Below are 24,838 nucleotides of genomic sequence, written 5' to 3' on the forward strand. Positions count from 1 at the left end.
TCTTGGTCATGATTCCTTAGGCATAACCCTTTTTGACACGTGCATTCCATACATTCTACACCACATAACCTCTACACCACATAACCCATTAGCCAAAAAGGTACTGACAATTAGTTCTATTCTGTTTCCAAATATCTCTCACTGGGGAGTGCATGCCATTTGTTTGCGTTGGATATATTATTTATGGGAATGCATCGAATGATCTGTTTGGATTTTTATCAAAGATTTGGATTTTTATCAAATATTTGAATTTTGAATTTTGGCCACATGATTTGAATCATGGCGCCCCCATCCATATATGTGCGCCTCAGGTTGTCACCTTGTACGTAGTAAGTGGGCAGGTGGGTTTGAGCAGTTGAGCGTTGTATGTACGTAAGTGCATTCATGTGGTCACTTAATTTGGAACAATGCACCCAACCGTACAAATTTAGTCAACGGCCTATTTCTAATTTTGAACAAGACTGCTAATTCTGTCAATCTATTTAGATTTATTTGTCAAGAACGACAGTAGTTAGCTAGTAAGGGCGGCAGATTGATAAGAACATAATTAACCTACTTCTTGGTTTAGCATCATCTAAAGAATTGCCAACTTGGAATCATTTCTAAAACCATGCGCTATAATAAAAGAAAAATGCTACTTATCATCATCTCCACGTTATATACAAATAAGTGATTTTTTCATTTTTATTTTTCTTTTTAAATACACATGATATTTACACATTAATATGTGTATGTTCAAATAGAATGACAAAAATGACGAATCATATATTGATGTATGGTGTTAGGGATGATAAGTAGAATTTCTCATAATAAAATTGCTTATTCTAGAAGACTTTTTTCCCAAACAAATCTCAATTTCATCACAAACAATTTTTTAAGAAAAAACATCTCATTCAAAATAAGCATTTATGAATGCTACTTGCACCTCGAGTAGTCCCCTGCGGGCGAGTGTCCTCATCTGAATGACGGGGGCTTGATTGGCCACCAAAGTTGTCTGCCCACCGCCCATGGAGAGAGAGAGAGAGAGAGAGAGAGAGAGAGACTTGGGGCCCAATGGGACAACATTGAGAGCAAGAGAGTCTCAGAGACTGAGGATGGTGATAGAGGAGGAAAGAGAGGGAGACTGGCGCCAAGTGGTGTGGGAGGAGTTTTTAAAACAAAATTTAAGATAACACGATGTCAGTTTATTAAAAAAATAAAAATAAAAATAAAAATAAAAATAAAATCTAAGATAACACAACGTTATTTTAATAAAAAAAATTATTTTTTAATATATGTATATATATTGGGGCTAGGCAAATGGGTGAAAACCCCAACAGGCATGTGCCCAGCCTAGGCTCGTCTCCCCCAACATTTACAACACATATATAGAGAAGCAAATTGACTAGCAAATTATGGAGCAGTAGAAAATGAGGTTTTTTATTTGAAAAATGATATTTGCAGTCGTAGTTATGCAAGCACCACACAGTCTCTTTGAAAAAAGTTAATTAATACGAGACCCACATGAAAAAAAATTAATTTTTTAATCGTAGACCCCATTTTTTTTAAAGCAATTACACGGCGTTTACACACTCCACGACTGTATGTAACATTACTCTTCTTATTTATATGTTTACCAACTTCCAAAAAAGTTGTTTGGGATTCTTTTTATATATAGATAAGTTGGGTTTACCTAGTTGTAGGCATTAAAACTATGTAATTAGCAGTGTTTTAGACCTCGTTTGGATTCAGAGATGAAATGAGATGATTTTAGATGAAAGATGAAAGTTGAATAAAATATTGTTAGAATATTATTTTTTAATATTATTATTATTTTAGAATTTGAAAAAGTTGAATTGTTTATTATATTCTTTGTGGAAATTTAAAAAAGTTGTAATGATGAGATAAAATGAATTTTTTTTTTCTATGTCAAATGCAATGGTTTTTGAAGAAAATTGGGTATCCTCTTCTTTTTAAAAATAATATTACACTTGTGACATATGTGAAATTATTTAAATATTTTTCTTTCAATGGCCAATTTGTTAATGTCTATGATAATAGTACGAGAATATAGTACCCCACAACGGGAGACTTTGCTCCGGCCATGATAGTAGTAAAATATGACCAAAAACTTCATGTAATAAACCAAAAGATGAATGAGAATATTCCTCAAAGTAACAATGTTATGCTAGATCAATAGCTATACTGATTTCTTTCCTTTAGAGTTTATATCCTTGTGGGAGGAACGTCTATTTAATTTGTTGAATAAAGTCCATTCTTGAATTAATTTGTCTTTATTTTTCAAATAACATAGAATATAATAATAAGAGAAATATATTCATAAACCTTATTTTTTACACACTCAATACATTGCTGGTATGGAAATTTTTCATATCGACTATGCTAAAAAAATTAATATTGTTTTATTTTTTATAAGTTATAATGGGTCCCACTATGAATGAGGTGTTAACACTCCAACTTATATGCATCAAAACTCTAATAATAATTATAACATTCTTCTTACTCTAGATATATATATTGATGGAAAAAGGAAAAAATAAAAAATAAAAAAAGTGATGAACTATACATGCATGATATCTCTCAAAGCAACTAATCATTATTTTAAAAAGACGAAGTCTCCTCTAACTGTTTCTCTCTCGTCGTCCTCCTGAAGGCGATTAGGGCGTAACGGCATAGGTGGTGGAAATCGACTTCATTCACTCAGGTGGAGGGAGTTGTGTGAGTATCGTGTTTGCCTTGGGTAAACAGAGAGGACCGATGGAGGGATTGGAAGATCTTTGGGGAAATCTGAAGCTGAATGAGGAAGAGTGCGATCCAATCGATGTCCCGTGGAGAGATAACGCTGAACTAAAAAAGCTGGGGGAGAGAAGCATCCTCGGGAAGGTGTTTGCGAAGCAGACGATCAGAGGGGAAATCATCAGAACCACCATGGAAAATATATGGAAGGTGAGTAAACCTCTAACTATCCGTGAGCTAGGATCGAATTGTTTTGTGATTTCTCTAGTTAATAGAAAGGATAAACTGAAAGTGTTGAGGGGCCACCCGTGGTTGTTTGACAACCACCTGTTTGCATTAATGCCATACATAAGGAAGGCTTAGATTCAGTCGGTGGAGTTTTTCAAGCAGAATTTCTGGATTCAAATGAAAAACTTACCGTTGGATTGTATAAATTGGGAGATGGGAGTAAAATTAGGAGAATCCATTAGGAGGGTCAATGAGGTGGAACTGCAAGAAGGAGGAGTTGCTTGGGGTAAATTCTTGAGAGTGAATGTTGAATTGGATATAAGGAAGCAGTTGGCGAGGGGAAGGACTGTAAATGTCTTAGGGGAGAAGCTGTGGATTCCTTTCCAATACGAGAAGTTACCTAGGATTTGCTTAACTTGTGGCTGTATTGTTCATGGTGAGAAGGGATGTTTGTAGGTTAGAGGAGGGGCTGGACAGTATGGGGCTTGGATGAGAGCAAAACAGATTGGTAAGGTTCGAATTGAGCCTAGCAGTGAGAGGGAAGAGGAAGAGGAAGCGAGTGGGGGTAATAGGGATAATGGTGAGGAGGTTGTGGGGTCTATGAAGGTGGATTTGGAAAAAACAGTGAGTGAGCTGGAAAGGGATGGAATAGAGGAAAGAGGGGGGGAGATAGTGTTGGGGAGTGTGGAAGAGGAGAGGGGGGATGGGAATCCTGAAGGGCTGGTAGTGTCACCTAAGTGGTTGGTTAATGATGGCCAACTTAGGGGGGAAGGTATGAATGTGTCTTGTGTTATGGAGCAAGCAGGAGGGGGGGAAGAGAGGGAGGTTGTAGAGAAGGAAAAAGGGAAGAGAGGGAGCTGGAAAAGAAAAGCTAGAGGGTTGGGTAATAGAGAGGGCTTTAGCTCTATCTTGGCTAAAAGAGGGCATGAGAGTGCGAATGAAAAAGAGAGTGAGAAGGAGATTAAAAAAAAGAGAATTAATGGAGATGTTTTGGAGTTTTTTGATATCAAAGTGTTGGCGGAGGCTGGATGATAGCCCCGCCAATCATTATGAATTGTCTAAGCTGGAACTGTCGAGGGTTGGGCAACCCTCGTACAGTTCAAGACCTTTGCCTATTGGTAAAGGAGAATAAGCCATGTTTGGTGTTTCTGATGGAGATAAAAATAAAGGCAGGAAGAGTGGAAGCTTTAAAAGGAAGGTTGGATATGGAAGGTAGTTTAGTAGTGGATCCAAGGGGATTAAAAAGGGGTCTAGCTCTGTTTTGGGCTAGAAGTATAGATTTGGAAATTTTAAGTTTCTCTCAATGGCATATAAGTAGTAAAATAAAAGGGGAAGGAAGGAATAAAGAATGGGTGTTTACAGGTTTTTATGGACACCCGAAGGCTTCTAAAAGGGGTTTTGTCGTGGGATTTATTAAAAATTCTGGAACCAAGGGTAGGTGAGGCTTGGTGTGTAGCTGGGGACTTTAATGAGATCCTGTTTCAAGCTGAGAAATTGGGGGGGGGGGGGGGGGGGAACGAAGAGAGGAGAAAGGGATGGGGCAATTTAGGGAGGTGCTGGATGGGACAAGACTTGCTGATCTAGGGTATGTGGGATGCCCTTATACATGGAGTAATAAGCATATGGATAGTACCTTCACAAAGGAGAGACTGGACAGATTTGTTGCCAATCCAGAGTGGAGAAATATTTTTACTAATGTAAGGGTGGAGGGGTTGACTACTCTAAGCTCAGATCATATGCCTATTTTACTAGAGGCATGTGGTTACTATAGAGGTGTTGTTAATAGAGTGAGTTGTTTTAGGTTTGAAGCTACGTGGGTTAAAGATAAGGAATGTGAGGAGGTAATAAGGGAAGGATGGGGTTACCAAGGGGTGGATGCAGTGAAGTTGAGGGGTGTGCAACACCTTTTAAATTCTTGCAGTGGCAGATTAAGGAAGTGGGCCAGGATAAAAGATAGAGAGAGGGGTAAGGAAATAAATAGGATGACTGGGTAAATAAAAAAATTACAAGTTGAAGAGGGACCAGAAAATGTGGAGCGTATTAGGGAGCTTCAAAAACAGGCAGGGAATTTATTAGTCCAAGAGGATATTAAATGGAAACAGAGAGCAAAAAAGAATTGGTATAAACTTGGTAATAAAAATACCAAGTTTTTCCATGCATGTGCTTCTCAAAGAAGGAAGAGAAATCAGATTGTAACTATTATGGATATGGATGGGAGGGTATGGGAGGAACAAAAGGATATAGAAGGGGCTTTCCACAACCACTATCAGGCTGTGTATAAATCTTCTGACCCCTCAAGGGTGGATATTGAACAATGCCTATCAGCAATGAACAGAAGAGTAACAGAGGAGATGAATGAGGAGCTGCAGAAAAATTTTACCAGAGAAGAGGTGGAAGTTGCTGTAAAGCAAATAGGGCCTATGAAATCTCCAAGCCCAGATGGATTTGGGGCAGCTTTCTATCAGTCCTATTGGGATGTGGTGGGGGAAAAGGTGACAGCAGCAATGTTGAGTGTGCTGAAAGGGGAAGAAAATTTGAGGATATGTAACCATACTCATGTGGTCTTGATTCCAAAGGTGAAGAAGCCAAAAACTGTGGGGGATTTCAGGCCAATTAGTCTTTGCAATGTGTTATATAAAATCATTGCAAAGATTTTGGCAAATAGATTGAAGGGAGTGCTTGACCAGGTTATTTCCTCAAATCAAAGCGCATTCATATCGGGAAGGCTTATTACAGACAACATTGTGGCTGCCAATGAGATTGTACACTCAATGAAAGTGAGACATAAGGGGAGAAAATGTAGTATGGCTTTAAAGTTAGACATCTCAAAGGCATATGACAGAGTTGAGTGGGACTTCCTGAGAGCTGTAATGGTGAAATTGGGTTTTGGAGAGAGGTGGGTGGGGCTCATTATGCAGTGTGTGCAATCGGTATCCTATGCTATAATGGTTAATGGGAAGGCAAGTAACTCTTTTGTTCCTTCTAGAGGTTTGAGGCAAGGTGACCCACTATCACCTTACCTCTTTCTTCTGTGTGTAGAGGGTTTGAGTTCTCTTATTAATAATGCTGAAAGACAGAGAGTATTAAGAGGGGTTTCAGTGGCAAGAGGGGGAATAAGGGTAACACATTTGTTATTTGCTGATGACTGTATTGTGTTTGGATAAGCCTCTTGGCAGGAATGGTTAAAGATAAAACAGTTACTTGAGATCTATGAGAAGGCATTGGGGCAGTGTTTAAACAGGCAGAAAACTTCTTTATTCTTCAATAGAAATGTTAGAGAGGATATAAGGAGAAGAATAAGAAATGATATAGGGGCTGGAATTCAAAACAATTGTGAAAAATATTTGGGGTTGCCTGTGATGGTGGGGAGGTCACAATATAATACTTTCAGGGGGATTAAGGATAGGGTGTGGAGTAAAATCAGTAACTGGAAGAATCTTTTCCTTTCCCCAGCTGGGAAAGAAGTGTTGTTGAAGGCTGTGATCCAGGCTATACCCACTTACCATATGAATGTTTTTAAACTTTCAATTAAACTGTGTAAAGAGATTGTTGCATTAATGGCCAAATTCTGGTGGGGCTCAAAGCAAAATGGGAATAAAATACAATGGAGGAGTTGGGCCAAGATGGGGGTGGCAAAGGCTGAAGGGGGCTTGGGGTTCAGGGAGCTTCAGTGTTTTAATAAGGCTCTCATTGCCAAACAATGTTGGAGGGTCTTAAATATGCCTAATTTAGTTGCTGCCATGGTGCTAAAAGACAAGTATTTTAAAAATTCAGATTTGTTGAATGCAAAGCTGGGTTGTAGTCCTTCAAAAATCTGGAAAAGCTTGTGGGGGTCTCTTGATTTATTAAATGAAGGGTTGGTATGGAGAGTGGGAAATGGGGAGAAGATTCATGTATGGGGGGACAAATGAGTTCCACGTCCAAACCAGTTTTGTATCCAATCTCCTAGGGGTAATAGTTGTCCTAAGCTTAAAGTGAAGGATTTGTTGATAGGGGGTAGATGGAATTCTGGGTTGGTGAGAGAGTTGTTGCTAGAAGAGGAAGCTGATTTTGTCTGTGGCATTCCTGTTAGTCAAGCTAATGCAGGGGATAAAAGGATATGGGCTCTTACGGGGGATGGGAAGTACAGTGTAAGGAGTGGTTATCATATGGAGAGGGCTCGAAGGTGTAGAGATGTAGGGGGGCTTCAGAGATTAAGAATAGTAGAGAGGTTTGGTTAAAAATCTGGAGTTTGAATACACCTGAAGTGGTTAAAATTTTTATATGGAAAGCTGTTGTTAATAGTCTCCCTACAAAGCAAAACTTGTTTAAACGGAAGGTGGTGGACAATCCCTTTTGTCCTGTGTGTAAAAAAGAGGAGGAATCGGTATGCCATGTGTTGTGGAGTTGCAGGGCTGCGATGGATGTATGAGCGGATTGTTCTAGTCCAATGCAAAAATGGCCTCAGGTGGAGAGGGATTTTATGGATCTTTGGGATCTGTGTCAAAGAAATTGAAAGAGGGGAAGAGTTGGATATGGTGGCAACTGTTATGAGAAATATATGGTAGAGAAGGAATAGGTTTGTTTTTTAATCAAAATTTATTGGTCCAAAGGAGCTACACATGCAGGCTAAGGAGAGTCTATTCTCTTTTGTAGAGGCAAATAATGAAAAGGGAGGTGTTACACGGCCTTCAAAGGTGCAGATGGGAAATTTGAAATGGATAAAACCTGGAAAGGGTTTCGTGAAGGTTAATTGGGATGCTAGTTTGGATTTGGATAAGATGAAGATGGGAATTGGGATTGTTGTGAGGGATGAGAAGGGAGAATTGATGTTGGCTCTATGTAATCAGTTGCATGGGATCTTTACTCCTGCTGTAGCTGAGACAAATTCTTTGTGGAGAGCCTTACAGGTATGTGCTGAGTTACAGTGGACAAGGGTCATCTTTGAAGGGGATGCCTTGGGGGTTATACACTCAATAAATGGAAAGGAAAGATGCTGGGAATGGCATGGGCAGATTATAGATGACATCAAAGATTGTTTGGATAATAGAAAAGATTGGTCAGTACAATATACAAAAAGAGATAGTAACAGAGTAGCACATAGTTTGGCAAAGATGGGGTTAAATGTAGAAAATGGATGTATATGGATAGAAGGGGGTCCGAAAGGAATTCTTCCAATTGTAATACAGGAAAAGCTCTGTAATGTTTCTGATTTGAGGTAATACAGAAGTGGCTTCTGTTTTCAAAAGAAAAAAACTAATCATTATTTTGATAATTATTTTTTTAATTGTACATGTTCCTATACATGTAAGTGATCTTCTCGGGAGGTAATCATATCAAGTCCCTATTTTCACCATTATAATCCCCACCATCATACATAAAGTCTTAAGATAAAATATTTTTTAAAAAATGTTTTAAAACTGGTCATCTCTTTATATAAGTTATTTTTTTTAGAAAAATGATATTAGTAATAGTGAAGTTAGGCACAAGTGCGAGACAATTTATTTGAAAAAGGTGAATAAGTGTGAGAATAAACTATTTTTTAATAGTAGATATAACTTTTTTTTAAAACGATTACGTGGCGCACTCTACGACTTTATATAACATTACTTTTTATTTTTACAAAAATTCTATGTACAGTCACTTTTGCGTACTCTTTGTGCACTCCATTGATGTGATTGATTGTATTAATATTTTAATATAAAATAATTATTTTGGCTAATCATATCAATGGAATCCTTAATAAGTATGCAAAAGTGTCTTTATATAACAAAACTCATTTTTTTAATTAATAGTATAGAGATACCAGCCACTAGATGGCCATCATGCTAACGTGGAAGTTACTAAGAAGGTCCCAATCGATACATCGCTTGACCAAGTGTTGTTTCAGTTGGGAATGCGTCTTAAATATTTTAACATGAACTTTAATAATTGAATCTTTGATTTTCTATAATCCACAATATTAAAACAATGATAAATGAATATGTACCTTTCTCGATCAGTTCGATGAAAATTTAGATCTAGCTATGAGGAAAGGATCACCCTAGAAACTTTGTCTCTTATGTGTCTCACGATGGCTAAAGGCACTCTGATATTGTAGGTGAGAGCCCTTGAACCTCTCAGTTCTATTTATATATTTCTGACCATCAACAAATCTCAGACTTTGTATTTGACTATAATTAAAGATACAGAGTTTTAATCTTATCTCTTAGGAGTTTTTCTTATCCCATTATAATTCATCCATTAACTGATCAGTTTTGAGTTATTCTCAACTCTATTAAGATGGGTGTGTGAGACAAAGTATAAATAAAACTCCTACATTCTCTCACTTGGCCCATATGCTCATAAAATAAAATTTTCTGTTTATGGGTTTAACATAGGAAATTAACCATACTACGCAAACTCATTTCCTAAAACTTTCATAGCTCAAAATACATTACATGAGTTCTGTAATATTAATGTCAAATTAACTACCAATGCGAGTCATGGCAGTCCTCTATTATATAGCCAAAAAATTCCCTTCCATGTACTACAACACCAGTAACCAATTTAACATGATCTTTAATTTGGATAATTAAGACTAATACCGTGATGCCTTAGGTTCCAATTCATGTCTATTGCAGACATTATCTTGTCATCATTCTTCTAAACTATTCAATGTACAAATAAGTGGAAAGACAAGAAAATAGAAATAAAACAACCATAATAGATATCATTAAGTGTCTAAAATAAAATTAAAACATCTATGAGCTTAATAACATGTTTACATCATAAGACTCATTCTATTAACATGTTTTTTAAACTGCTTCGCTACTAGACCCTTTGTTAATGGGTCTGCAATCATAAGCGTAGTACTAATATGTTCTATGGATACTGTTTGTTTCTGTACTTCCTCCTCAACAGTTAGGTATTTGAGCTCCATGTGTTTAGCACCTTTAGGATTTCAACTCTTCTTTCATGGCAATGATCCATTTACTAGAATCACTTCTCTCTATGGCTTGTGAAAACATTAGTGGATCTTCACTTGTCCCAATGTTAAATTCAGATTCCTGGAGATATACCACATTGTCTGTTGAAATAGCAGATCTCTGATCTCCCTGAGATTTGCGTAAGACTACCTATTCTTGTGACTTCAAACTTGGTTCATCAGTGGTATTATCATTCTGAGATGGGTGATCATTTAATTATTCTAATGTATCATTGTGATGATCAATTAGAGGAGCCATTATCTTGTCTGAGGGTGTAGGTATAGGGACAGCTACTCGTACTTCCTCAATGATCACATCTCTAGGTTCTATTCTCCCATTAATTTCGCAAAGTTCAATGAATTTGGCATTCCATGTTTCCACTATTCTCGGACTGTGATTAGGACGGTAAAACATATACCCTTTGGATCTCTCTGGATAGCTAATAAAGTATCTGCTTACTATTCTAGGATCCAATTTCTTTTCATGTGGATTGTAAAGTCTCGCTTTTGCTGGACAACCCCAAACATGCATATGTCTTAAATTTGGTGTCTTACCAGTCCATAACTCTAAAAGAGTTTTTGGAACTGACTTACTAGGAACTCAGTTAAAGATATATATTTTCATCTTAATGGCTTCACCCCACAATAACGGGTAAGGTAGAATTGCTTACCATACTTCTGATCATATCCAATAAAACCCAATTATGTCTTTCAGCAATACCGTTCTGTTGTGGCGTCCATGGCATCGTGTAATGTGCAACAATGCCACATTGTTCAAGAAGTTTTGCAAATGGGCCAGGGTTACGACCTGATTCATCATCATTTTCATAATATTCTCCACCTCGATCCGACCTGATGATTTTCACATTTCTATCTAACTACCTTTCCACCTCCATGAGAAATACCTCAAGTACTGAAACAGTTTGAGATTTCTCATGTAATAGATAGATATATCCAAACCATGAAAAATCATCTATAAAGGTGATAAAACAATTTTTTCCACCAAAACATTCAGTGGAGAATAGTCCACATATATCTGTGTGAATTATTTCATGAAGCTGCTTACTTCTTGTGGCACCTTTCTTAGAATGTTTGGTTTGTTTTCCTTTAATGCAATCCACACATACTTCAAGATTAGTAAAATCTAAATGCGGAAGTATCCATTCTTTTACTAATCTCTCTAACCTTTCTTTGGAGATGTGCCCCAATCTTTTATGCCACAAGTCATAAGAATTTTTATTCATCATGTTTCTTTTAGTTCCAATACACGCTTCATGGTTATGGATATAGGTATTATGAACAAATGTATTATCGAGACAAAGTCAATAAAGACCATCAAAATAAACCGAGAACCAATAGATAAAGTCTTTAAACAAGTTGAAACTACCATTATGAAATGAAAAAGCATAATCGTCAGTGTACAGTCTATACAGGAAATTAAATTATGCCTCATAGAGGGCACAAAAACTGTGTTATGAAGGTCTAAATAATGACCAGTACTCAAAACTAAACGAAAATTTCCTATAGCTAAAACTTCAGCCTTATTCTCATTTCCTATAAAGATAAATCGTTCACTGGGGATTGGTGTTTGGCTTGTAAGGTATTCCTGCATGGTTATTAAAACATGAACATTAGCATTCGAATCTAGCCACCAAGAGTTAGTAGGAACATTTACAAGGTTTTATTCAAAACATACAAGAGCAAAAGGCTTGCCCTTCTTTTCAAACCAAGCCATAGATTTCGAACACTCAGATTTCATGTGTCCATGTTTCCCACACCAGAATCATTTGTTATTGCTATGTTGAACCTAATTAACATTCCCAAGCTTCTTTCCTTTTAGCGGTCTAATTTGTTTCTTTTTGCCATAATGGTACTTTTTCTTTCTAGCTTCTTTGGTCACAATTAGCAGAGTAATGTCCTTATTGTTTCAGTTTTGCTTCCTCCTGAACTACCATACTTGCTAGTTCGTTCACATTCCACTTATCCTTAATAGAATTATAATGCATCTGGAATAGACCATATTGACGTGGCAATGAGTTCAGAATAAACTGAACAATAAAAGAGTCCTTTACTTTCATTCCCAGGGTTTATAATCTAGCAGCAATATTTGTCATTTTAAGGATATCCTCTTGCATTCCTTTGGCTCCATCATATTTCATGGTGGTAAGTCTAGTCATCAGTGTTCTTGCTAAAGACTTATCTGCAGACTTAAATCTCTCTTCAGCATTTTTCAAAAAATTTTGGGCATCCTCAACAGTAGGGAGTGAATTTTTAATATTTTTAACTATGGTCATTTTCATGAACATTAGACTCAGCCTATTTGATCTCTCCCACTATTTAAATGACTCTTTCCAATCCTTGTTACTATTCTCAGTGAGGGGTGGTGGTTTTGGACTCGTAAGATATGAGTCCAGGTCAAGGATCCTAAGATGAATTTGACTCGCTCAACCCACTCAGAAAAATTAGAGCTATTCAAAGCAGGAACTGATGATATCTTGAATGTAATGATGTTGGTATATTTACTGCAAGAAAATTTTTGTCACATAATGCTTTGAGTTAGACACTTATAAACAATAATTAGAATTTAAATAATTATAGATGAACTAGTAGTGTCATCAAGTCCCTCCTTTGAGAGTAAATCTCAATACACAAAGTGTTCTCACCAATATTAAATTCTGTAAATGAACTAGTAGTATCATCATAACTCTCGTTTGGGAGTAAATTCTGACATACAAATTGTTCCCTCCCAACTTTTCTTTGATGAATGAACTAGTAGTATCAACAAACCCCTCCTTTGGGAGTAAATCTTGACACACAAAGTGTTCATTCTAACCTTAATTTGAAGGATGAACTAGTAGTGTCATCAAGACTCTCATTTGGGAGTAAATCTTGACATACAAAATTGTTCACTCCATCATATTCAAAATTTAAATGATTTTTCACCAAAATTTAAGAAAATCTTGTATTTGTGGGCAACCAAGTTTTTCTTTAATTTTGATGTAAATTACTTGTCCATATTGGATAAACAATTATATATAGCATGATAATAATAGACAAAATAAACAATTCATACCTGTATTTAATAATAATAACATGTATATGACATTTAATAAAATTTAACACATAGTAACATGCATAAAATTTTGAATATATGCATATAAATTTAGTTTAGTTTTTCATACATGAACATAACAATACAACATGTATAATTTTTTTAAAATAATAATAGTAAAATAATAATATTTTAATCTAATCAGTCCGGGTTTGAATCGGATTGGTTTAATAACCAGGGTTAAAACCCGATTTGGTTCACTGATCAGATGCCAATTGGGTCTAACTACGCTGGGCCCGAGCCCATTGCAAAGCCCACTTTCTCTTTAGCCTGAAACCATTCCTTTCCCTCGTCCTAGCCCAAAACCCCAATCACTATACATATGAGAATTAAGAAAACAAAACTTAGACTAAATCCATTGGACTGGGCCAAAGCCCACTGCCCAAGCCTTTAGTCTATTAGATGAAAACCCTAAAGGAAATTCTTCTTCTTCCCATAGTAAGCAGTGCCGCACCATAGTTTTCTTTCCTTCTTCCCTCAACACACACAGTGCCACACCTGTTTTCTTTTCTTCCTTCCTCAACTCACAGTGCCATAGTAGTGTATTTTTCTTCTTCCCTCAAAGGTCAATTAACAACGCCGCACCTCATCTTAGTTTTCTTTCCTTCTGTGTTTTTTTTAATAGAATCGAACGGTGTGGCCAATGGGCTTTGAAACCCTCTATGTCGTTGCCACAGTAGCATCGCGGACCTCCTCCCGGTGCCAAACACCCCTTCTATATAATATTAATATTATTATTATTATTATTATTATCCACTGAGGCAGTGGACTTGAGAGCCCTCTGTCGTAGTTACAGGGAAGCCTGCGAGGAGGTTCACTCCTCCTCCCAACACCAATCTCATCATACGTAGCCGATGAGAACCATGAATAAGCAAGGGCGATTGGGCTTCTCAACCCCTTTATGCGGCCGACGCGATGAGCCATGGCCACTAAACACACGTGACATGGTGCTCAAACTCAGTGGCTAGAAGGTTTTTCTCCATCAACCCATAAAAATCTCTACAATTTTTTTCTTTTAATTGTAACACAATGTAAAAACCCACATAGTAGAGGAAACAAATGATGAAACAACACCAAGCAGATGCATAATATGGCATTAGGAACATTTAAGCAACACGTACATAATGTCAGTGTGTGGTCTTTCATAAAAGACAAACACAGAATAGATGTCTTAAAACATCATCATGAACTTTCTTTCTCAGATCATAAAAGTAATATTTTCAGCCTTTCGTAACATGAAAAAATCACAATATACAAAAGAACATATTCATTGTATATTTTATCGAGATCATAAATAATCAGTAACCTATATCTGATACCACATGTTAAATATTTTAATATGAACTTTAATAATTGGATCTTTGATTTTCTATGATCTACAATATTAAAACAATGATAAATGAATATGTAACTATCTCCATCAGTTAGATGAAGAATTAGATCTGGATATGAGGAAATGATCACCCTAGCAACTTTGCTTTTTAAGTATCTCACGATCGCTAAAGGCACTCTGATGTTGTAGGTGAGAACCCCTTAATCCTATTTATAGATATTTTTATCATCAAGAAACATCAGATTTTGTAGCTGACTATAATTAGAGATATAGAATTTTAATCTTATCTCTTAGGAGTTTTTCTTGCCCCATTATAAGTCATTCATTAACTTATAAGTTTTAAGCTATTCTAAACTCTATTAAAATGGGTGTGTGGGACAAAGAGTTTAAATAAAACTCTAACAATGTAGGCTCGATCGAGTGATATCCCAAAGCACAAAAAGCAAAAAGTTTACGATTCATCTCAAAATCCAACCTCATGCATCTTTGTACATTTTCTAGCCCCTTAAGTGATTGTCAAACTTGGATATGCAATGCCAAATGAAGATACAAAGAAGAAGAACACATGGAAGCTTGGAGACTCAAGGAGACATGAAAAAAATTAATGATCCAAAATCACCTGAGCATCGAGATGATGATAAGTTTAGAGATGGACAAACATGCTAACTAGGAATTGCCAGCTATATATAATAAGACATATTATTAAGATTCTGTGAAATTGACAAATTATGTGACGCCTCTGCTTGGGATCGAACCGACATTTGAAGTATCAGGACATGCAACATAAGGTTACCTGTCTCCTGCCTCTGTTCATGACATATAAGATATAAAATTCCTAACATGCATCTAACATTATATAAAATTTGCAGTGGATAATTTTTTTGAGCAATACTATGCACCAAACTTATAATATCCCAAATAGTTAAATCATAATCTAAGCATACTTAACAAAATAAACACCCATGATTTTAGTACAAGTCTTACAAGACTATAATCTCAAAAACATGAGAGACCAGACTCCATATTTACATTACCAAAATACACTATTGAGGAAGTTCATCAAGTAACTCCACTAACGAGGCCAGAATACTATCCAAAAACAAATTATAGAAGTTGTAAGCTCCGCGTCATGTATGTGGTGTCTAGTCAACTTTGTCTAGTCTACCAATGTCCGCTCCCTGCTCTAATCCTGACATATCGTCAACCATTCGAGGAGAATGATAGTTGGGACTACCATAATAAGATTTGATTATAAATTTCAGTAAGTTAATAGGAAACTCCCACACAGGTTAATGATGCATGCATGGCAGTAAAAACATAAGTGCATAATTAAAGTCGTAAGTAAACATAACATAACTTGACATATAGCATAGCATAAATGACATAACCTAAACTGAAATGTGAATTGAACTTGATTTGACATGACATGAACTTGAACTTAAAATATAACATGGACTAGCAACATATCATGAAAGTGAACTTGAAACATAGCATGAATGTGAACATACATAATATGAACATTGATGACTTGCAAAATTTCATATTGCAGATTTTACATACATAATACGGCCAAAAGCCTCCGCTCGAGCGAATTCAGGCAGATTCAAACGCTCGACTGCCGCTCGACAGGGAGCTCGAGCGGATTGCTAAAAAACAAAGATCGCTCGAGCGGAGACATTGGCTGCTCGAGCGAAATCAGGCAGAGTCGAACGCTCGACGTGCGCTCAACAGGATGCTCGAGCGAAATCAGACAGAGTCGAACGCTCGATGTGCGCTCGACACCCCGCTCGAGCGAACATCGTATTTTGACAGATTTTAGGTTTTCCGCCGTCACACCATATAAAAGCAATTTTTCACTCTAGGGCCGCGAGTTTTGACTGGAGAACACTTCTTGGGAGAGAAAAACATAGTAAGAGGGACTAAAATCATCTGTTTTTGGAGAGGGAATTCCAATTATTGCACGTACGTTGGAATCATACACGAGCACGGACGAGAGAAAAGCGTTGAATGGTTCCCTTGAGCTTTTGACGACGAGTTGCGGCTGCAAGGAGGATTTTTCAGTGTTTATTTTCTTCCCATCTTCTCAAAACAATTATGGTGAATTCGTTTATGTTGAATTCCATTTCTAGCATGAGCTAAATTTTCTTCATTCTAGGAAAACGATGTAACCTATTTCCAAACTATGCTTGATTGTCTATGCTAATTTAATGCAATTCTCTCTTTGTTTATCTGATTTATTTTGAATTTATTACTTCTAATTAACTGGCCATTGATTAGATGATAAGTAATCTTGTGATTTGCTATCGAAAGAGGGAATCATAGGGTAGATCTTGGATATTTCAGCATAGGTAAGTATAGAGATCGAAAGACTTGTATGAACCTATGTAGTAATTAAATCATTGGTCTTATTGCGTTCTTGATTATTGAATTTGCATATTCTTGTATGAATTGATAACCAAGAAGTCAATTCCAATTAACTATCGAAAGAGGCTTTTGGATGAATTAGAGATTTGCTAATAGACAAAAGAGATTTAAATTAAATTAGCTGGATGAGAAAAGCATAGTGAAGAAGTAGGTGAAATCGATTTCCTAGAAGTTTTCTTCCCATTAATTTGATCTTCGAACGTCAGTGTTATTTCCTTTGCATATTTTTCTTTGAGTTGATCTAGTTTAAATTGCAACTACAAAAATCTTAGTGATTCCTCTAGATAAAATCAAGTTTAGTATAATTTTGGTATTTGGCAAACGTAAGGTACTAATCCCTGAGGACGATACTCTTCTTATTACTTTACTATAAAACTACGATACTGTGCACTTACAGTTTTGCACCGACCAAACATGAACTTGAAATTGACATAAACTTGAATATAACATGACATAAACGTGAACTTGAGATATACTGTGAACGCAAACATAGTATAACATGAATGTGAACTTGAACTTAATATGTACGTGAACATAACATGACATGAACGTGAATTTGAGCATAACATAAACGTGAATATAGCATGATATGAACATGAACTTGAAACTTAACGTGAACATGAACATAACATAACATGAACATGAGCTTGAACATAACATAAATGTGAATATAACATGATATGAACATGAACTTGAAACTTAACGTGAACGTGAACATAACATAACATAACATAAACTTGATCTAAAACTTGACTTAACGTGAAATTGATATGAAACTTGACTTAACATGCACTTGACGTGAAACTTGACTTAACATAAACTTGGAATCTTACTTCTTTAATTGCTTAAACTCAACTTCTTGATATGAACTTAGACTTAAATTCTGACAATCAAAATGATTCCGCCAGTCGTTTCATCAGGAATGGTGAACAATCAGAATAATTTTGCCCAACATATTCCATTAGAGATACTCAAACAATCAGAATGATTCCACCATGAGTATTTTAAATCATGTACCCTAGCAATCAGAATGATTACACCAGGAATACCTAGTAATACTCTGACAATCAGAATAATTACATCACGAGTATTTTAAATCACGTACGCTAACAATCAGAATAATTACACCAGGAGTACCTAGTAATACTCTGACAATCAGAATGATTACATCACGAGCATTTTAAATCATGTACGCTAGCAATTAGAATGATTACACTAGAAGTACATAGTAATACTCTGACAATCAGAATGATTACATCACGGGTATTTTAAATCACGTGCCTTAGTAATCAGAATGATTACATCAGGAGTACCTAGTAATACTATGACAATCAGAATGATTACATCACGAGTATTTTAAATAAGATACCCTAGAAATCAAAATGATTATGCCATGAGTATTTGAGTAACTGAACTTGAACTGCATTCTGACAATCAAAATAATTTCGTCAAAGGTACCTCGTGCGGATTACAAATGGAGATGTTTGGAAAATCATAATAATTACATTGCGAGTATCCTAGACATAATTAACTTGAATGTAACTCGAAAGACATGACTTACTTGAGATGGAAACATTTCATAATATGACATAATTGCAATAATAAATATTACATGATATGACATACATGTAACATATGACATACTTATAACATTTAGCAATACATGACAGAATAGATTGTGTAACAAATAAATATTCTTGACAGAATAAATCATGCATAATCAATAAACATGTAATGACGTAGCATGGCATGACATATATCGTAACATATATATATATATATATATAAACTGTAGTTCACTTCCTCATCACACATAGATAGTAAACTGATAGTAAGTTAATAACTAACTTACCTCGATCGTCGTGTTCTACGAGAATAAAGTGCGAAATACGAGGAATTGAAAATAGTGATTTTAAAAAAATTAGAAATTTAATTACTAACAATTAGAAGTATGAAAAAGCTAACTTAGAGTAAAATGACCATTTAACCCTCTACATGCAGGAAAATGACCATTTTACCCCTAACTTAAGGATTTCACATCCTAACTTCAAAAATTTTCTTTCATCCTGTAAATTTTGTTCTAAATTCAAATATCAATTCATAAAAATTCAAAACAAATCAAAACTATGGAAAACACACTATGGCCAAAACATCCATAATCATTTATCTTGATGTTTGTTGTAATTCCTTCCAACTTCAAATATCATGCTTAAATCAAAATTTTGCAACAAAGATTTTCCTATCCTAAATTTAAAACCATATTTAAAACATCTATTTAGAAAAAGCTAACAATAAACATCAAACTCTTTTGTAAAAAGATCCAAACCCTTGAATCACAAGGTTTGACCCTAAATCAAAACGTCTCCAAGAATTTAAAAAAATAATATCTTATTTGTAACGTATTCATAATATCATCCTAAGATAAACCATGGTTTAAATTATCAGACTAAAGTTACTAAAATACAAAATAACACTTGGAGTTTTTGGTTTTACACTTAGTCCAAAAACAGAAATTTTTTTCTTAACTAGCTTTGATCAATCTCTTTATCCATGGCTTAAAAATATGAGATCTTCAAACTAAAACATCACATGGTTTAAAAATTTTCCTAAAGAATATCCAACCATCAAACTTAAAATCACATGGCTAAAACTCAATAAAACATGGATCTAATCCAAAAGCATCAAATCTTAGGCCTAACCAAAATCCTCTTGCACAGAAAAATCATATCTTTAAAACTAATACTAAATATCTTCAAAATAGCATCCTAATAAGAAAATAAGAGATTTAGAATCATCATAATAAAATATCAAAGCTTTTAGAGTAAGATCAAACCACGAAATATTCAAACTTTCTCCAAATAAAAACTGTTTTTCCACTTATAGTTTTCAAGTTTCTAGATCTAAGAAAATCTATCATCAAAAGCTTTACTCATGTAACAGAACCTCAATGAACACTCATAAAAACATTCTAATAACACTCCAAAAAATTTTCGGACCAAAATATGTCCATTAGTTTAGTCAAAAATTTCAAAACATAACATACTCTTCATTTTCACACCTAGAATGACCTTTTAATGGTTAAAAATACTTTTGACCAACCAAATGACCATGGGATGATATGAATAATATATATACGGAAACTATACTCAAATAAGAACAACTTTTATGGAGGAGTCATGCTGTGAAAATACTTAAAAATGGTCGAAAAACTCCATGCAAAAAGACCCAGAAATCTGCCCAAGAGAGCTATTTTGGGTTTCTCTCTAAGAACTGAGTGAAGAAGTGATGAAAGAAAAAAAAATGTGTCTTGCACGACTTTAACTTCTGGAGGGGGGAGATATGGGCTTGAATGACCCTTGATTGGATGTGGCTATGTGAGATAAAGTTGAGAATAGTGAGGGGCAAAGGACTGCCTGTAGAAGTTGTGAGGTATGGAGGTTGATGAGGTAGATTCTCCTTCACATTAAGGCACTATTAGGTGCAGCCAAGGGCAGTGGATGGTCTTCCATGTGAGGGAGGAAACTTCTTCAAGAAACTTTGCCAAGGTAGCCAATTTCATGGGCCTCAACCGAGTGAGCTTTAATTTGGGATTTAAATGGTCCAATTAATTAATAGCATGTAGAAGTGATTTAATCAAGTGATTAAACACAATGCTAGAAATCGGATAAAAATGAGTTTGGAGGCCAACTTTAGGGTTCAGGGAAACCGTTTAGTGTTTCAAATTTTCAACCAAGTTTTTGGAATTTCAATTGGATTCTAACTATTTAGGGTCTCACTAGGGTTGAAACCCTCTTTGGTCTGGCATAATTTGGTTGATCAGATGAAAAAAGTTTTGCTTAGGTGGCATGATCTCACACCTTGATTTCCTTCACAAATCCATCTAATAGTTACTCTTTGTGCCAAGTGTCTAATATTATTTACTATGCATGGCTAAGATCTAACCTAATTTGGACATTCCATACTATGATTTTGAAAACACTGCACTTCATACTCTTATCGAGATTAGTATTCACTCTGAGAAAATGCGTAATACAGTTAGTACTGAAAAATTCTAAATATTCATATTAATCTACAATAAAAATCCTTTACCAAAACTCAACCCTAAAGTACACCTAAAAATAATTTCACTGTTTCGAACAGGCATTTCGTCCGAAATTATGAAAATGGGTTATTGTGCCATAAAATCATAAATAATCAACTGAGTCTAGTGGCGCAAATCATAATGTATTCTGACACTTTTAACTATTTCAAATAATTAAAATCGCAATTCTGTCACCATAGTGAGTGATAACACTGACTATGTTTATCACTCACTATGGTGACAGACTAAAACATGTGCAATTGGTCAATTCCTAAAAACTTATGGAGTTTTCACAAGATTCTTAAAATCAATAGAAATTTCAACAGTGAATTTCTAGCGGGCTGTTACAAATTAAATGAATAATAAGGTATTAATTATTATGTTTAGAGGGACAAGGACATACTAAGGCTTAAATTGTAAATAATATATAAAGATCTTATCTTACCTTAATTAAAGCATAAATGCAAGCTAGTATGCTAGCTACTAATGTAGGATTCAAATCATAAACAAAAAAGATGTTCACGATTTACTATAAATTATTTAGAGAAATACTTTAACTATAAAGAGACCCCATAAAAATAAATTTACAAACTGAAGATGCTTGATTTGACATGTGAGATTGTGATGCCGGACCGGACAAAAAGAGATTAATTCTAAAAGCTAGTTCCAATAGATGATCAACAGAAAGAAGAGAAGATATTCACCTAAAACATTGAGAAAATAACTCTGAATAATATTGATTAATAGTAAAATTTGAAATTATTTTATGAATCCCACAAGCGGCACTTAAATAGTTACAAAATTCAAAATTATGATATTTTTTCAACAATGGAAAAATCTAAATTATTTTATGAAAAATAAATACATAACCAAACAAGAATCCTACCAAATATTTGGCCAAAATGGAAACCAGGATCACTTCCAAAACTTTAAACCAAATATTTACTAGCTAATAACTAATATTGCCCTTACTCCAAGGAAGATATTAAATTTTTCCTTCCATATTTGTACAGATTCATCTTCTTAAGATAATACTTAAATGCAATCAAGATTGAATTTGAACCTAGATACCCCATATTAATTTGGGTTTGCATCATTCTCACTGAGTTGGAGAGAATTCATCCTCAAATTCTAAACTTTCTTACCTCGATCTTTTGAATGTCCAATTAAACCAACTTTCTTTCCTTTTGTTGTATCATCCCAATGATCATGAAAACACTAAAAATGATTTGACTAGGTCGAAATAAAATAATATCGAATTATCTTATATTCCAAAATTAAGTTTCTTTCCCACATCTCAAATAATAAATAAATTAAAAAAATTGCATAGAAGAATTTGAAAAAATATCTTCAACAACAAGAAAATCAGCATAGTTAATTATCTCAAAAGTTGTTTCATGATCTTCAAACTTCAAAACTTCACCACCATTTTCTATTTCCAAATTTCTATGTTTTCAACAAAAATAGTTACGTCATCCACTAAGTTATCTTCATCAGGACAGGTATCGTAAATTGGTATAGAGTTCCACCCTATGGAAGAATGTTCATCCTCAAACTCTTCTTCCTCATAGTAGCAAACCCACTCAACCTCATGCAATAAATCATTAAACCTTTAACCTGAATAGTTTCAAGAAATTCTGGTAAATCAACTCTGAAATCGAGGTCCCCATAATGCTCCTCCCCACCAAAGTACTTCAAAAATAGAGCACGCTTGTGATATAGGTTCTCAATACTACAATTAGAATTGTAATCTTCCATCTCACAATCGCCAATATCCTGCATCGATACACACCAGGTTATCTCTACAACCTGTCTCTGCAAATCCTCAATCATCATATCTTGAACGCTACGATTATGATGCGAGACTTCCTCGTTTGAAACCTACCCACAACAACCACGTCCATCAGCCATGGAAACTAATGAGAGGTCACCCAGGAAAGATGCTGAAGCTTTGAAACCAACTAACACCGAACATAATAGAGATTAATTTTGACGGCTAGTTCCAATATATGGTCAACACAAAGAAGATAAGAGATTCTCCCAAAACATAGAGAAAACAACCCTGAATAATATTGATTAATAGTAAAATTTGAAATTATTTTATGAACCCCACAGGCCAGACTTAAATTGTTGCAAAATTTGAATTATGTTGATTTTTCTAAAAATGAAAATTTCTAAAATATTGTATGAGAAATAAATACATAAATAAATAAGAATCTTACCAAATATTTGGCCAAAATTGAAATCAGAATCACTTCCCAAACTTGAAACCAAATATTTCTAATAAGGCACAAATGAGTATAAATATATGATTTGAGGGAAAATAACTAATATTGCCCTTAGTCCAAGGAAAATATTCAATTTTTCCTTCAGTATTTGTATAGATCCATCTTCTTAAGATAGTACTCAAATACAATCAACGTAGAATCTGAACCTAGATACCTCATATCAATTTGAGTTTGCTTCATTTTATTAGTAAATATTTGGTTTGAGGGAAAATAACTAATATTGCCCTTAGTCCAAGGAAGATATTAAGTTTTTTCTTTCATATTTATACAGATTCATCTTTTTAAGATAGTACTTCAATACAATCAATGTAAAATCTGAATGGTGCCATAGTGGTCAATCCTATCCTTCTGAAGGGTGAGGCTTTTTCTCTCTTTGTATAGGCAAAGGGTTTGTCTCTTAGACTTTGTCCGAAGAGGGTCATATGGAGGGTGAATTGGAAAAGATGTGGATCTCTTTTAGCCTCACTGACCAAGAGAAGAAAGATGTTGTCTTATCTCCAACAACCATGCAAGAGTCCACGTCCAAAGGCAAGTCTTGTCTTCTTGTCCAACTGATTGCTGATAAGCCTATGAATAAGGAGGTTTTCAAAACAACTACGTCTACAGTTTGGAAACAAGAATGGTGGATACTATTTAAGGAAGTGGGAGAAAATCGAATGTTTGTGAAATTTCAGTTGGAAAAAGACCAGACAAAGGTGTTGTTGGGTAGACCTTAGTCTTTTGACAAAATGTTAGTTTGTCTGCAAGAGTTTGATGGGAACATTCCTCCCAAGGAGTTTCCTTTCTCAAAAGAGGTTTTCTGGGTCTAGGTTCATAACATACCCCTTGCTAGTATGACAGAAGGTGTGAGAATTCAAATTGGTCAAGGCCTTGGGGAGGTACTAAAAGTAGAGGTGGATAGGAGTGGATTAGGATGGGGCCACTTTCTATGAATTAAGGTGGCAATTGACATAAGTCTACCTTTGACTCGAGGCAAGTTTCTATCAGTTGATGGTAGACAAGTATGGTTGCCTTTCAAATATGAGAGTCTTCCATTATTTTGCTTCCATTGTGGAGTAATCAAGCATGGGAAACAAGGCTGCTCTTGGGCAACAACAGGCTTCTGAAGAGAAGGAAACTCAGTATGGTCCATGGCTACGTGCCAATCCTCCAAAGTCAGTTGGTGACTCTCAAAGAAAGTATGGTGGCAATAGGGGTCAGTAGCCTCACCACCACCAGTAGCAGGAAAATTCAGGCAAGGAGATGGGTAAGAAAAGCTCCATAGAGGTCCCTGAATTGCAGGAGCCAATTTAGGCCCCTATCAAGGAGAATGCCAATCAAAAAGAGGTGCAAGGTAATTATGGAAAGTTTCCTATCTCAGCTGAAGATTTAATTAAAAAACAAGCGAGAGTTGAGGTAGGCAAGTCAAAAGCTGAGGAAGAGCATGTTCCCTTAACATAAAGCACTGTAGGAAAGGAAACTATGACCAAAGATGGAGAAGTTGTATCAAGGGAGATAGATTTGATAGAAATTAAAACTGAAAAAGATTATCAGGATTCAGTCGATATTTCTGTCGCTCACAATAAGGAATGGACCATGTCTGAGTAGGTGAATTCTTTAGATCACTTTATTAAAGCCCAGATTTAGGTACTAGCTGAAACAAAACAAAAAACAGTTAGTTGGACAATAAGGGCCCGTGACAAGTTTTCCA

Source organism: Carya illinoinensis, chromosome 4 (genome assembly GCF_018687715.1).
Source record: "Carya illinoinensis cultivar Pawnee chromosome 4, C.illinoinensisPawnee_v1, whole genome shotgun sequence".
NCBI lineage: Eukaryota > Viridiplantae > Streptophyta > Magnoliopsida > Fagales > Juglandaceae > Carya > Carya illinoinensis.